Source organism: Oncorhynchus mykiss, chromosome 18 (assembly GCF_013265735.2).
Source record: "Oncorhynchus mykiss isolate Arlee chromosome 18, USDA_OmykA_1.1, whole genome shotgun sequence".
Lineage (NCBI taxonomy): Eukaryota > Metazoa > Chordata > Actinopteri > Salmoniformes > Salmonidae > Oncorhynchus > Oncorhynchus mykiss.
In genome coordinates, this window is record NC_048582.1 from 23,892,910 (window position 1) to 23,908,591 (window position 15,682).

The following is a 15,682-nucleotide window of genomic DNA, read 5'->3' on the forward strand; positions in this document are numbered from 1 at the left end:
GCGATCAACCAGAAAGCAAACAGCCAACAGTGGCTTTTATTCCATATGTCTCAAATAAACCAACTTGTACATGATTTGATTTGCCCTAAATGTCTAAACACTGGACTGAAAATCGCCATAGACTTTACCAACCAGTGATTCTTATATTATGTCATGATAGAATGTGCAGACTGTGAAGGTGATGGTGATGCATTTAGGAGGACTGTTTACACTTCCTCCAGGCTGCAGGAGTGCCCCAGGGGAGATGTGGCATTTGATATAAATGTGAGGATGGTTCTTCTAGCCCACGAACTTGGACTTGGTTATGTACCTCTAAAGAAAATATGCAAAGTCCTCGGGATTCCTTCCTTGCTTCTCAGCTCATACCAGAGACATGACAGGTAAATAAAAAGGGGAGTGGCCCATTATTGTCAGGTGACTTGCTGTGTATAAATAATACTTATTTCCTTGCCCCAGCGAATGTATTCAAAGTTAACAAAACAGAGTGATAGGAAAACATAACTATACAATGGGACAGTCATTTAAGCCTACTGCGTTATAGGGCTGTAGCCTAATGTGATTGGTGAGAAATTAGCTTTACATAAAGTAAATACATGCTGATATGCTAATATTTACATCAGGTAACATGCTGATATGCTAATATTTACATCAGGTAACATGCTGATATGCTAATATTTACATCAGGTAACATGCTGATATGCTAATATTTACATAGGGTAACATGCTGATATGCTAATATTTACATAGGGTAACATGCTGATATTTAGTCCTGCAGTTATGTCTGTAATGTCGACAGACATAATAAGTACTCCCCCCCCACACACACACTTTAGTTGCAGAGATTCAGAGAGGGCTACAGTCAATGGAGACTGCTGTAAAGCTAATTAGAAGAGCATACGCAGATGTAGAGCGAGACATAGCAGAGTTGCTGAAGGAGGACGAGGATGCCGTCATAGACATCAATGTATCCTTCGATGGCACTTGGCACAAGAGAGGATTCACTTCCGAATACGGGATAGGTGTGTGCATTGGTGCTGGTACCAGCGAGCCATAGAAAATGGTGAAGATCCACCCTGTCACAAAAACCTTGGAGGCCATACATTATTTAATAGAGAGGCTGCACAGAAAATGTCACCTGTATATCATAGGATTTCAAATGATAACGTCCTCAAAAGAATGTAGCACGAAGGAAACCCAGAATGCAAATGAATGTCTGAACTCTGTAATATGGTCGCGATGCCCCAGAACTGTCTCTGTGGGCAAAAGCCGCATTGACGGAGCAGCCAGTATGGCAATAGCCACGTTCAATGAGGGAGCCACTGCTATAACAAATGTGATGAACAAATTATGGCTTGACAGCACTTTGGTGACACTGGAGCAATCAGAGAGGAGTTGTGAGAGCTGATGCTGCTTCGATGGAGTGTGCCAAGCGTAGGCGCAGGTCCCATGACACAGTCAAGAAAGTGTCACCAGCAACAACTCAAAGAGGACCTTACATATGGGACAGACATAGCTGGTTAATGTTCTGCACATTTCAACAGCCATACAAAATCCTTGTATGTGACAAATTGAGCAAAGTGATATGACAATTTGCCCAAAACTGCATATTTGCCCAACAGACCAGTATTCAAAGCATATGCTCTATTGCTTGAAACAAATGTATTAAACGTGATAATGTATTTGTAAAAGGGATATTTTATGTTTATTTGTCAGTTTAGAAGTGATATATGAATAAGAGTATAATTAATGTGACATAAATTGTCATATTTATGGAAAGTACATTTGAATTGCATTAGCCTATCTTTATCGGCCATTTTCTCAAAATGACATGTTCTCGGTGGCCAATTCATTTTTCTTAGTCTTCAAAGGACGTACATTCCCATTATTCCACACACAGTTTCTTAGGTCTTAGTAGTCAGACTTTTACAGAGGCTTTTTTTAAATATCTTGTGTCGTTTTGATTTTAACTGTCATTTTATGGGCAAAATATGCATCCGTCATACATGTGAATAGTGTTTTTGAAATGACAATATTTTGATCAACTGATCTGTAAAAGTCTGACCATTGAGTGTCTTATCACAATAATAAAATAAAAACATTCTGCCTTGAAGCAATGTGTTGAAAAACGAATTCTTGTAATAAGCAAATGAGCGCATATTTTTTTGCCTAATTTGCACATCTTAATTTTAAAATAAATACAACTTGTAATACAATAATATATTGTATTTATGTATACTTTCAACTGGTAAAGTTTCAACCTGATGAGAGTAAAGAAGAAGAAAAAATCCCTATTAGTCTGTGGTGCCTGGCCTTAATTACACTTTGAATGGTGCAGCAATAGACCCAGTCACTACAAAGATACATGCGTCCTTCCTAACTCAGTTGCCGGAGAGAAAGGAAACCGCTCAGAGATTTCACCATGAGGCCAATGGAACTTTAAAACAGTCACAGAGTTTAATTAATGGCTGTGATAGGAGAAAACTGATGGATCAACAACATTGTAGTTACTACAATGAACATGAAAAGAAGGAAGCCAGTACAGAATACAAATATTCTAAAACATGCATCCTGTTTACAAACAAGGCACTAAAGTCATACTGCAAAAAAAGTGGCAAAGCAATTCACTTTTTGTCCTGAATACAAAGTGTTATGTTTGGGGCAAATCCAATACAACACGTTACTAAGTATCACTCTCCATCTTTTCAAGGATAGTGTTGGCTGCATCATGTTATGGGTATGCTTGTAATTGTTAAGGACTGGGGAGTTTTTCAGGATAAAAAAGACACAGAATGGAGCTAAGCAAAGCCAAAATCCTAGAGGAAAACCTGGTTCAGTCTGTTTTTCACCAGACACTGGGTGGTGAATTCACATTCCAGCAGGACAATAACCTGAAACACCCCTGTTAGTGAGCATTTCTCCTTTGCCAAGATAATCCATCCACCTGACATATATATATATATATATATGTGTCACACCTGTAGATCAGCTTTACTCTTGCAGATAGATTGTGGCTTCTATCAATGTAATTGTCTGCATCATATCCAATCCCCCATATATGTTTATGTAAATATATATCCTGTATATATATATATATATATATATATATATATATATATATGTGTGTGTGTTATTCATGGACTGTACATGTACAGTTGACCTTGTAAGGCCCTGCCAGTGGAAAACCGCCTCCTCTCCTAGTCCACCCCTTTAAAGATAACAACAACACTATCATGTGCCGCTTAGATTCCATTAGCAGCTGTCTTCTGATAGGAACCAGCCACTCACTCAATCTGTGTTTCCTACTTTGTGTTGGTAGCAACGTTCCTTGTATCAGAATGCTAGATCCACAATAGAGCCGGCATAGTGAAAGATTCTGATAGAACATACAATTTAGAACTTACGTAGTATCCAATGTAAATCCACACTACACAACAGTAGTAGTTCTTTAAACCTCTGCCTTTTGGTGTGAATAGAATTCTGATTGGCACATGATGTTCTCTTTTCTAGGCCTCAGCAGCTAAATTCAATTCACTAAGTTAACTTGAGTCATTTCTATTTAGTTAACTTAAAGTAAATTATGTTTCTGTACTGTAGGGCAAGTAGTCAGTCATTGTACACCAGGGAGAGGGGAGAAGGAGTTTAGCTATGTTCCATAACGCTTAATATTTTTAAAATCAAACCATCTCCGATCCATATTCCTGGTCAAAATTAGTTTAGATGTATCGAGGAATAACTTCCTTCCTATCTTTGTTTTGTTGCCAATTATAATTCCTGAGATAGTTGGCCCAGGACCTCTGAAATGTGATCTGTAGATTTGGTCTGTCTCAATCAGCAAAGCAAAGCAAAGCAAACTCTCTTCCCTATGTTCTGACTTCCCAATTCCCAGTTCCCCCTAGACTTACCTGACGATACTGCAACTAAGTCCATGCATGTGTGTTCTTACAATGTTATTACAGTATTGGAATCGTACAAAAGGAGAAGGTTACTTCAAAGCAACACTAGAACACACATTCACTATTTCCCCATTTTCTGTTTGAGAAGGGCTTTGCTGGCATTTGACCTTTGATCTGTGGCTGTGAATCAGTGATATAGAGGAGGGGGGTGCTATGCTCAAGTCAACGGAAGTAAACAACCACCTTTTAATTTGGTGATAAGCGCAAACCCACATATTAAGTCAGAGAAGTGTTTTTGCACAAGGATTTACCTACCTATTTACCCACGACACTCTGGGTTTACCCACTGCTACATCTGTTGTGTATGATCATGGTGTGTAGGCAGGGCTGGGTGGGCTGGGAGCCTGGTGGGGTGTGGAGACGGTGGTGGGTCTGGCGTCTGGCATAGCCAGCATTCCTGCTGCAGGAAAGAGGGGAGTTTGCATTACTCACATACCATAGAGGACATGGCTATTACACAACACTCACCACAGAGAACACAGCTAAGGAAATGCCACATCCGGTTGGAGACCTACCAGAGACAAAGGAGCATTTTATTCACAGTATAAGAGCTTTTGACCAGGACAAAGGGAACAGACCAGTCCATGTAACAAACTCAAGGACCTCGTAAGAGAAACTAAAAGATGATAGTGTGGTCAGGGAACAAACGTCAGTAGGAGGAAATAAGTCAAATTTAACTCAATTTACTTGAGCACATGAGGGCCAGCCGTCATTAAACCATTAAAAATAAAGAAAATGAATAAAGAAGAATGTGTCATTGTCGTAGCGCTCAACTATGCAACAGCACACTAAACAGACATGTAACAAAGTTTGAAATGCATCTCTGGTGTATACAAATGTCTGTTATTCTTCAACGTGTCTTTATTACCATCCATATAGACTACAGATTGTGGTGGTCTGTGTGTTTCTCCTTTAGGAGGACTATAGCAGCCAGCCCGGCCCAAATCCATTTAGGACAGAGCTACTCAGAGGCTCTTATGGCATCAGATTCCCTCCTCGTTTCCTCTGCAGCCAGTATTACGGTTTCACGGTCAGATCAGGTTACAAAGCAGCCTCTAATGTGCCCAAGCAAGTGAAAGGTTCAATCTTATCTGGTTAAAGGGTCATCTACGGCTGCCACAATGAAGAAAGTAGGTTTTTATACTTAGTAGTTAAATCCTGCTTATTTATTGGTAGTTAAACAAAAAGGGCTATTCACCAACAGCTCTTTGAGTTTGACTGTTACTTTGTTCTCAGGTATAGCAAGACACATTGAAATATCTACAGGCCATTTACGTGCACATATTGATCGTTTGCCAACTATTCATCCATCGATCTCATGAATTCACTGACCCACATATGAAGAAGTAGTGCCATGGCATTGATGTTCTACAGTATGTAGAGACCTTTGGGCTTTTTAGGCTTCTCAGTCTATCGGTTAGGATATGGGACTGCACTGACCCAGTTCTGTGGTTGTGAGCCCTTCAAATAGAATGCTGAGAAATGCTTGGAAAATCCCACACAGGCATCACCACCCATCAACAACATCCACGATAGTCTTTCGTGGCTGAGGGTTGAGGAGAAATGGACTACTTCTCTTTTACTCTTCTCAAGAAACATTTGTGTGTTGACAAAATGCCTAACCAACAGTATCATCTATTTGCGTACGCTTCGAACAGACATGCATACCCCGCCAGAGACGCCACCATAGGTTTCTTCACGGTACCCAAACCAAAAACACATTTCATGCGTCACTCAGTTATGCATAGAGCCGTGTCATCGTGGAATGCTCTTCCGCCAGAGGTTACTCAGGCGGAAAGCGAGTGTAGCTTTTACAAAACGGATATTGTATCACAGCTCCTCTTTCTAAAGATGAAATGTAACTGTACTGTCTATAAGAATGTTAGTATGTCTATATGAATAGTGTGTAATTAGTATTTTTGTTGTCTCTTGGTGTCTTTCACTGAGTGTACAAAATATTAAGAGCACCTTCCTAATATTGAGTTGCACCCCCTTTTGCCCTCAGAACAGAATATGTCGGGGCATGGACTCCACAAGCTGTCAAAAGTGTTTTCACAGGGATGCTGGCCCATGTTGACTCCAATGCTTCCCACAGTCGTGTCAAGTTGGCTGGATGTCCTTTGGGTGCTGGACCATGTATACACGGGAAACTGTGGAGCGAGAAAAAACCCAGCAACGTTGTAGTTCTTGACACAAACCGGTGCGCCTGGCACCTACTACCGTGTTCAAAGGCACTTAACATGTTGTCTTATCCATTCACCCTCTGAATGGCACACAGGCACAATGCATGTCTCAATCGTCTCAAGGCTTAAAAATCCTTCTTGAACCTATCTCCTCCCCTTTATTTGTAGTTATTGATGTGGATTTAACAAGTGACATCAATAAGGGATCGTAGCTTTCACCTGGATTCACCTGGTCAGTCTGTCATGGAAAAAGCAGGTGTTCTTACTATTTTGTACACACAGTGTATAACTCTTATACGTATTTGTAGGTTTTATGTGGACCCCAGGAAGTGTAGCTGCTGCGTGTGCAGTAGCTAATGGGGATCCTAATAAATGAAACTAAACTAAACTAAACCACACACCCACATTGTGGTGCAGAATACTGTGTTATAGGCCATCCAGTTTCTGTTTCTTTCAATCACTTTGACACATTTTTCGGATGTACAGTAAGTGGCATACAGTGGTGGAAAAAGTACCCAATTGTCATACTTGAGTAAAAGTAAAGATACCTTAATGGTATCCCCGCTCCACCGCATAACACGACGCCCGCCACGGAAAGCACGGGGAGTTGGCTCAGGTCTCCAACCTGACTCTGCCACACTCCCCGTGTGCCCCCCCCCCCAAATGTTTTTGGAATATATTGTTATACACAACCCAGGTATTTCAGCAGCACATTGTACACTACACTAGAATTCCAAAATGGTGGCACAAGAGAGCGACTCGTTCCACTTTGTCCAATTGAAGCAGACTGGCTGATGGAGAATGATAATGTAGTATTTACAGCCGCGTCCATATATGATTTGGTTTCATCTTCCACGGATGTCAAGTTGATACATTTGAGGTAAAAAAATATAGAAATGTACAGTGTTCAGCAGTTATCAAACTATATACAGTGACTATGAGGTTGAAGTGCAGACAGTCAGCTTTAATTTGAGGGTATTTCCATCCGCAAGCTATATATTTTGAGTTCATTCTTGTTTTGGACTTTCTGGATTATTTGCATATTGGTATTGCATTGTATTAATATTGTATTAGTGCACCGTAGGAGCTAGAAACACATAGCACAAGCATTTGCTGTAACATCTGCTATTCTGTTTACGCAACCAATAAACTTTGATTTGAATTCATTCGTTACATATATCTGATCTCGTCAGTATCAGATGTTTTATTTCTTTACTGTGAGGTCAGAATAGTCATCATCATAGTTGTAACGGTTTTCTTGATGAGAAGGAGAGTCGGACCAAAATGCGGCGTGTCTATTGCAATCCATGTTTAATGAATTAACACACTAAACACAAACACTACCAAAACAATAAACTTAACAAAACCCGAAACAGCCTATACTTGTGTATCCTAACACAGAACAATGACATCAGGACACTAAGGACAACAAGGACAATCACCCACGACAAACTCAAAGAATATGGCTGCCTAAATATGGTTCCCAATCAGAGACAACGATAAACACCTGCCTCTGATTGAGAACCACTTCAGACAGCCATAGACTTAGCTAGAACACCCCACTAGCTACAATCCCCACACATACACACCACATACAAAAACCCATGCCACACCCTGGCCTGACCAAATAAATAAAGATAAACACAAAATACTTTGACCAGGGTGTGACAGAACCCCCCCCCTAAGGTGCGGACTCCCGAACGCACCTCAAAACAATAGGGAGGGTCCGGGTGGGCGTCTGTCCATGGTGGCGGCTCCGGTGCGGGACGTGGACCCCACTCAATCAATGTCTTAGTCCCTTCTCCTCGCGTCCCTGGATAGTCCACCCTCGCCGCCGACCATGGCCTAGTAGTCCTCACCCAGAACCCCACTGGACTGAGGAGCAGATCGGGACTGAGGGGCAGCTCGGGACTGAGGCAGCTCAGGACTGAGGGGAAGCTCAGGAGTGAGAGGAAGCTCAGGAGTGAGAGGAAGCTCAGGCAGGTTGATGAATCTACCTGGCTGGCTGGTGGTTTCGGCAGATCCTGGCTGACTGGCAGATCTGGAAGAGTCTGGTCGACTGGCAGATCTGGAAGAGTCTGGTCGACTGGCAGATCTGGAAGAGTCTGGTCGACTGGCAGATCTGGAAGAGTCTGGTCGACTGGCAGATCTGGAAGAGTCTGGTCGACTGGCGGATCTGGAAGAGTCTGGTCGACTGGCAGATCTGGAAGAGTCTGGTCGACTGGCGGATCTGGATGCTCCATGCTGACTGGCTGCTCCATGATGACTGGCAGCTCTGGCTGCTCCATGCTGACTGGCTGCTCCATGCTGACTGGCAGCTCTGGCTGCTCCATGCTGACTGGCTGCTCCATGCTGACTGGCAGCTCTGGCTGCTCCATGCTGACTGGCTGCTCTGGCTGCTCCATGCTGACTGGCTGCTCCATGCTGACTGGCTGCTCCATGCTGACTGGCGGCCCTGGCTGCTCCATGCTGACTGGCGGCCCTGGCTGCTCCATGCTGACTGGCGGCCCTGGCTGCTCCATGCTAACTGGCAGCTCTGGCGGCTCCTTGCAGACTGGCAGCTCTGGCGGCTCCTTGCAGACTGGCAGCTCTGGCGGCTCCTTGCAGACTGGCAGCTTTGGCGGCATCCTGCAGACTGGCAGCTCTGGCGGCTCCTTGCAGACTGGCAGCTCCATGCAGACTGGCAGCTCTATGCAGACTGGCAGCTCCTTGCAGACTGGCAGCTCCTTGCAGACTGGCAGCTCTAAGCTAACTGGCAGCTCTATGCTAACTGGCAGCTCTATGCTAACTGGCAGCTCTATGCTAACTGGCAGCTCTATGCTAACTGGCAGCTCTATGCTAACTGGCAGTTCTGAACAGGCGGGAGACTCCGGCAGCGCTGTAGAGAAGGCAGGCTCTAACAGCGCTAAACAGGCGGGAGACTCCGACAGCGCTGAAGAGAAGGGAGGCTCTGGCAGCGCTGGACAGGCGAGGCGCACTGTAGGCCTGATGCGTGGTGCTGGCACTGGTGGTACTGGGCCGAGGACACGCACAGGAAGCCTGGTGCGGGGAGCTGCTACCGGAGGGCTGGGGTGTGGAGGTGGTACTGGAAAAACCGGACCGTGCAGGCGCACTGGAGCTCTTGAGCACCGAGCCTGCCCAACCTTACCTGGTTGAATGCTCACGGTCGCCCTGCCAGTGCGGCGAGGTGGAATAGCCCGCACTGGGCTATGCAGGCGAACCGGAGACACCGAGCGCAAGGCTGGTGCCATGTAAGCCGGCCCAAGGAGACGCACTGGGGACCAGCTGCGTAGAGCCGGCTTCATGGCATTAGGCTCGACGCTCAATCTAGCCCGGCCAACACGCGGAGCTGGAATATACCGCACCGGGCTATGCACCCGCACTGGAGACACCGTGCGCACCACTGCATAACACGGTGCCTGTCCGGTCTCTCTAGCCCCCCGGTAAGCACAGGGAGTCTGCCCAGGTCTCCTACCTGGCGTAGCCATACTCCCTGTTAGCCCCCCCCCAATAAATTTTTGGGGCTGCTTCTCAGGCTTCCATCCGCTACGTCGTGCTGCCTCCTCATATCTGCGCCTCTCCGCTTTCGCCGCCTCCAGTTCTTCTTTGGGGCGGAGATATTCTCCTGGCTGAGCCCAGGGTCCTCTTCCTTCTAATTCGTCCTCCCATGTCCATACCTCCTCTTTGGGCTGCTCCTGTTGCCTCTTCTCCTGCTGCACCTTTGGGCGGCTACACTCCCCTGGTTTAGCCCAGGGTCCTCTCCCGTCGAGGATTTCCTCCCATGTCCAGAAATCCTTATTGCGCGTCTCCTCGCGCTGCTCCTGCCTGTTGACACGCTGCTTGGTCCTTTTGTGGTGGGTGATTCTGTAACGGTTTTCTTGATGAGAAGGAGAGTCGGACCAAAATGCGGCGTGTCTATTGCAATCCATGTTTAATGAATTAACACACTAAACACAAACACTACCAAAACAATAAACTTAACAAAACCCGAAACAGCCTATACTTGTGTATCCTAACACAGAACAATGACATCAGGACACTAAGGACAACAAGGACAATCACCCACGACAAACTCAAAGAATATGGCTGCCTAAATATGGTTCCCAATCAGAGACAACGATAAACACCTGCCTCTGATTGAGAACCACTTCAGACAGCCATAGACTTAGCTAGAACACCCCACTAGCTACAATCCCCACACATACACACCACATACAAAAACCCATGCCACACCCTGGCCTGACCAAATAAATAAAGATAAACACAAAATACTTTGACCAGGGTGTGACAATAGTAGTACATTTGAGTATAAATCCGACTTTTTTTGGGGGTTTCTACTTTACAGACATTTTCATTATGTAGTTCACAAAATCTGTAACAAACAAACCTGTTGACACGTAAACCCTATAGGTTTACCAAACGTTTAAGTGGTCATCAATTAAGAGCAGTCAGATTCAATATTTGAACAAAAGAGAAGAGAATCATATCAAAAGTACTGTGAGCATTGCATTGTAAAATGCAATTACTTTAAATGAAAATGTATTGCAATGTGAAACATGTATTTCTAGATGAAACATCGATTAAAAGTCTGGTGAAAAGGGGACTGTATGATTTTGTGTGTTGCACTTAGTCAATTTAAAAAGTGCTTTTGAGAGAGTTTTGAAACAAGCTGCCTTTTTGATGATCTGTTTAGAGTTTTTTTTACTAAGAGTTGTGAAAATGTACCACATGCCTGTGAAAATGTACCACATGCCTGTGAAAATGTACCACATGCCTGTGAAAATGTACCACATGCCTGTGAAAATGTACCACGTGCCTGTGAAAATGTACCACGTGCCTGTGAAAATGTACCACGTGCCTGTGAAAATGTACCACATGCCTGTGAAAATGTACCACATACCTGTGAAAATGTACCACATGCCTGTGAAAATGTACTACATACCTGTGAAAATGTACCACATACCTGTGAAAATGTACCACATACCTGTGAAAATGTACCACATGCCTGTGAAAATGTACCACATGCCTGTGAAAATGTACCACATGCCTGTGAAAATGTACCACATACCTGTGAAAATGTACCACATACCTGTGAAAATTGCACCAAAGCGATATTTTTAAAAAAAAATGGTATCATTAGAAAATGACAAGAAAATCATATCAAGTAAAGTGCATTTTGAAAAGCAGATACTTAGACAGAATATTTAGCAAATAGAAAGAGTCATTTGGTGCAAGTGACTGTGAATTTGTTTGTTGTACTCGGTCAATTTCAAAATGTGCTTAGACTTTTGAAACATTAGCCATGATTGAACAAAACTGTAACAGGAAAGCATCTCATGCTCCTGATATGGATACCACTTCCTGCCATAGAAAGCATTGAGTTTAAGCTTAAAATGTCACCAGGAAAATACCTTTCATCCTCCTTCCTCTTTTTAGAGCTGCCGTTCTTAGAAATGTGTTTAGCATAATACCACGTAAACAAAGTTCTTGGCAATCAAAGACACAAATATGGAAATGGATGCCTAATACTGGGAACTATTATGTTTACGCCATACTATTTGGCACAAAAAGTGTTTTCACAATAAGTGAGTCATGGCGTATGAGTAATACAATCTCAGGGTACAGACTCATCTGCAACTCTTGAGGAGGGAAGCAGCGTCTCATTACGGCTGAAAAATCACAATAGGTATCGTTTACGATGGAATATAAATATAGAAATGACAGGTTTATGTCACATGTGGATGTTATTAGTGTTATTGTGCCTGCAACGCTCCCATTACAATTGCTGGGAGAATAGGACTTGAACAGTTCACCGTATGCTCACTGTGAAACGAAGCCAAGAGAGTCAGGGAGGATTTGGGACGATTGCGCAATCTGTCTCACACACACACGAAACCCATAACTACTGTAGCCTACACGGTCCTAGGCCTGGTTACATGGTCTACAACCTGAACGAATGTGTGCATCTATGCGAGAAATCAGCATTTAAGGATCGTGTTGGATGCACATGTGCCCAGGGAGACAGCAACCTTACCTTGGTCCAGGACCAGCTCTGTCCCTCATGACCAGCTCTGTCCCTCATGACCAGCTCTGTCCCTCGAATTCTAACCTTAACCCTAAACCTCTTAGAAATAGCATTTTTTTTCCTTGTGGGGACTAACAAAATGTTCCCAGTTGGTCAAGAATTTTCTCATGGGCACTTCTTGTCCCCACAAGTATAGTTAAACACGTTCACATACGCATGCCCGCAAGCATGTTGGCGGGCACACACACACACACACTTCTTCTCCCATCCCTCAGACAGAGAGTTCAGAGTTAAACACGTTCACATACGCATGCCCGCAAGCATGTTGGCGGGCACACACACACACACACACACTTCTTCTCCCATCCCTCAGACAGAGAGTTCAGAGACCCCAAATGGAGGATGAGGGATTCAGCACAACAGGGAGCCGGTTTCATTTTGTTGCAGGCTGGGGAAGTAGGTTGAAGGTCAGAGTGGCTCTGTTTGAGCTGCGGGTGTTAGATGACCCCCCTGAAAGGGCCCGGTGCTCCTCGGGGGTTAATGAAATGTACTATGACAGATTGGGGGAAAACATGGAAACTGAACCTCTCTGGGGTTCAACGGGGGTTGGAGAGATCTGTGGTGGTCGGTGCTGTGGGTCCTATATCCTAGGAGTCCCTGTAGAACTTCTCTGGTGGACAACCATATGTGGTCTTTAGGTATGTAAGACCAGACATGCATTTTTGTCCCCTGAAGTGTTCATGAAATATCTTTAGTTAGTTTTTGATCAATGCAATGGGGCGTGTTGATTGATAGAAGAAACATGGATGAAGCCCACATTCACACGTGTTACTTGACTGACATCTACTGGTTGAGATTCACTTGTAACACACTTATTTAGAGCACTTAAAGTGCACAACAGTGTTGGGGAGTAGTGAACTAGATGTAGTTCAGCAAGTCATTTAACTGTATTTTGCAAGAGCTTGGTGGTAGATGAACTCAATTCAAATGTCGGTTGTGTTTTTTCGCAGTGTAGAGGTGTAGCTAACTACTGGAACTACACACTAGGCAAACATTAGGCAAACACTTCCTTTCTTTTTTATTTTTTTACTTCAGACCTATCTAATTCTCACCTGAAACATGGTTTTCAAGTTTAATATGCAAAATGATACATTCTGTTAATTTGACATAGTAATTCACGCTTCCTGTTGCTGCGTGATTCTTTTCCCGCTGTCGCAAACTGGCTCAGTTTGAGATCCTACGCCTGCACGACCCTGCAATTTGCAGTCTATGACATTTCAGATTGACACCTGATAGTTTAAACACAAAGTAGTTTGGATGTAGTGAACCACTTTTTCAAAGTAACTCATAGGTAGCCCTTTCCTGCAGTCAAATGACCCAGTGGCCTCATGGGCGGAATGTTATTCATATATTCATTATTTCACAATTATTTTCTGGCAAAAAATATGCTGTCTTATCCATTCACCTTCTGAATTTGAACACATACACAATCCACGTCTTCAAGTCGTTTCAAGGCTTAGAAATCCTTTATCCCATCTCCTCCCCTTCATCTACGCTGACTGAAGTGGATTTAACAAGTGACATCAATGAGGGATCATAGCGTTCACCTGGTTACACTGTATGTACAAAACCTTAAGAATATTATGCTCTTTCCCTGACATAGACTGACCAGGTGAAAGCTCTGATCCCTTATTGATGTCACTTGTTAAATCCACTTCAGTCAGTGTAGATGGGGGGGGGGGGCAAGATAAAATACTTAACTGCCTTTGAACGGGGTATGGTAGTAGGTCACAGGCGCACCGGTTTGAGTGTGTCAAGAACTGCAACGCCGCTGGGTTTTTCACGTTGAACAGTTTCCCGTGTGTGTCAAGAATGGCCCACCACCCAAAGGACATCCAGCCAACTTATGACAACTGTGGGACGCATTGGAGTCAACATGGGCCAGCATCCCTGTGGAACGCTTCTGACGCCTTGTAGAGTCCATGCCCTGACGAATTGAGGCTGTTCTGAGGGCAAAAGTGGGTGCAACTTAATATCAGGAAGGTGTTCCTAATGTTTTGCTCACTCAGTGTACAGTAGACCTACCAGGGACTTGCTCCCCCCTGACGCAGCCTAACTGGAATGTCACTGCCTGGAAGCATTTGAGGGCTTTTGTTCCCATTCTGCTGTGTGTTTATTTTAGAGTGTGAGAGAACAGGGATCCTGTCGCCCCGGCAACGTAAAGCTCAGACGCACAATGGTGTCACCTGAAGAGGGAGATATAAGGAAGGTGCACACAGGTTAAAGGGACAAAATGGAGGCATAGAACACTTAAACAGGGAAGAGAAGTACACTGAACAAAAATATAAACGCAACACGCAACAATTGAAACGATTTTACTGAGTTACAGTTCATATAAGGAAATCAGTCAATTGAAATTAATTCAATAGGTTCTAATCTATAGATTTCACATGACTGGGCAGGGGCCCACCCACATGGGTGCCAGGCCCACCCACTGGGTAGCCAGGCCCAGCCAATCAGAATAGGTCTTTCCCCACAAAAGGGCTTTATTACCGACAGAAATACTCCTCAGTATTTACACCTTATGGAACAGCGGGGACTGTGAAGAGACACACACACAGGCACAGACACACATACACATGATAAGACACACACTCTACACACGTACACATGGATTTGTGTATTGTAGACATGTGGCAGTAGTGTAGTGGACTGAGGGCACACACTTAATGTGTTGTGAAAAGTGTTATGAAATGTAATGTCATGTAATACTTTGTTATTGTATATAACTGCCTTAATGTTGCCAGACCCCAGGAAGAATAGCTGCTGCCATGGCAACAGCTAATGGGGGATCCTCAATAAATACAAATACAAATAGTATGGTAAACGAGCATCTAACCGCGGTAAAAAAAAAGAAGAAAAAAGAATCACGCTACCGTCTGTAATCGATTCAACCATCTCAATAAAAGTAGCATATTTCACATAGTATCAGTCCAAAGGCCTTTAAACGGGAGATAAAACCTTCTTGGTGTCCTGGCCTTGTAACCAAAATCACGATAATAACTGGAAGGACGATCAGATCGTCTTGATCCAGCAGCCCATGCACTTTCTCTGGCCCAGTCCAGACTTTCTCTGGCCCAGTCCAGGCTTTCTCTGGCTCAGTCCAGGCTTTCTCTGGCCCAGTCCAGGCTTTCTCTGGCCCAGTCCAGGCTTTCTCTGGCCCAGTCCAGACTTTCTCTGGCCCAGTCCAGACTTTCTCTGGCCCAGTCCAGGCTTTCTCTGGCCCAGTCCAGGCTTTCTCTGGCTCAGTCCAGACTTTCTCTGGCCCTGTCCAGGCTTTCTCTGGCCCAGTCCAGGCTTTCTCTGGCCCTGTCCAGGCTTTCTCTGGCCCAGTCCAGGCTTTCTCTGGCCCAGTCCAGGCTTTCTCTGGCCCAGTCCAGATTTTCTCTGGCTCATTCCAGACTTTCTCTGGCCCAGTCCAGGCTTTCTCTGGCCCAGTCCAGGCTTTCTCTGGCCCAGTC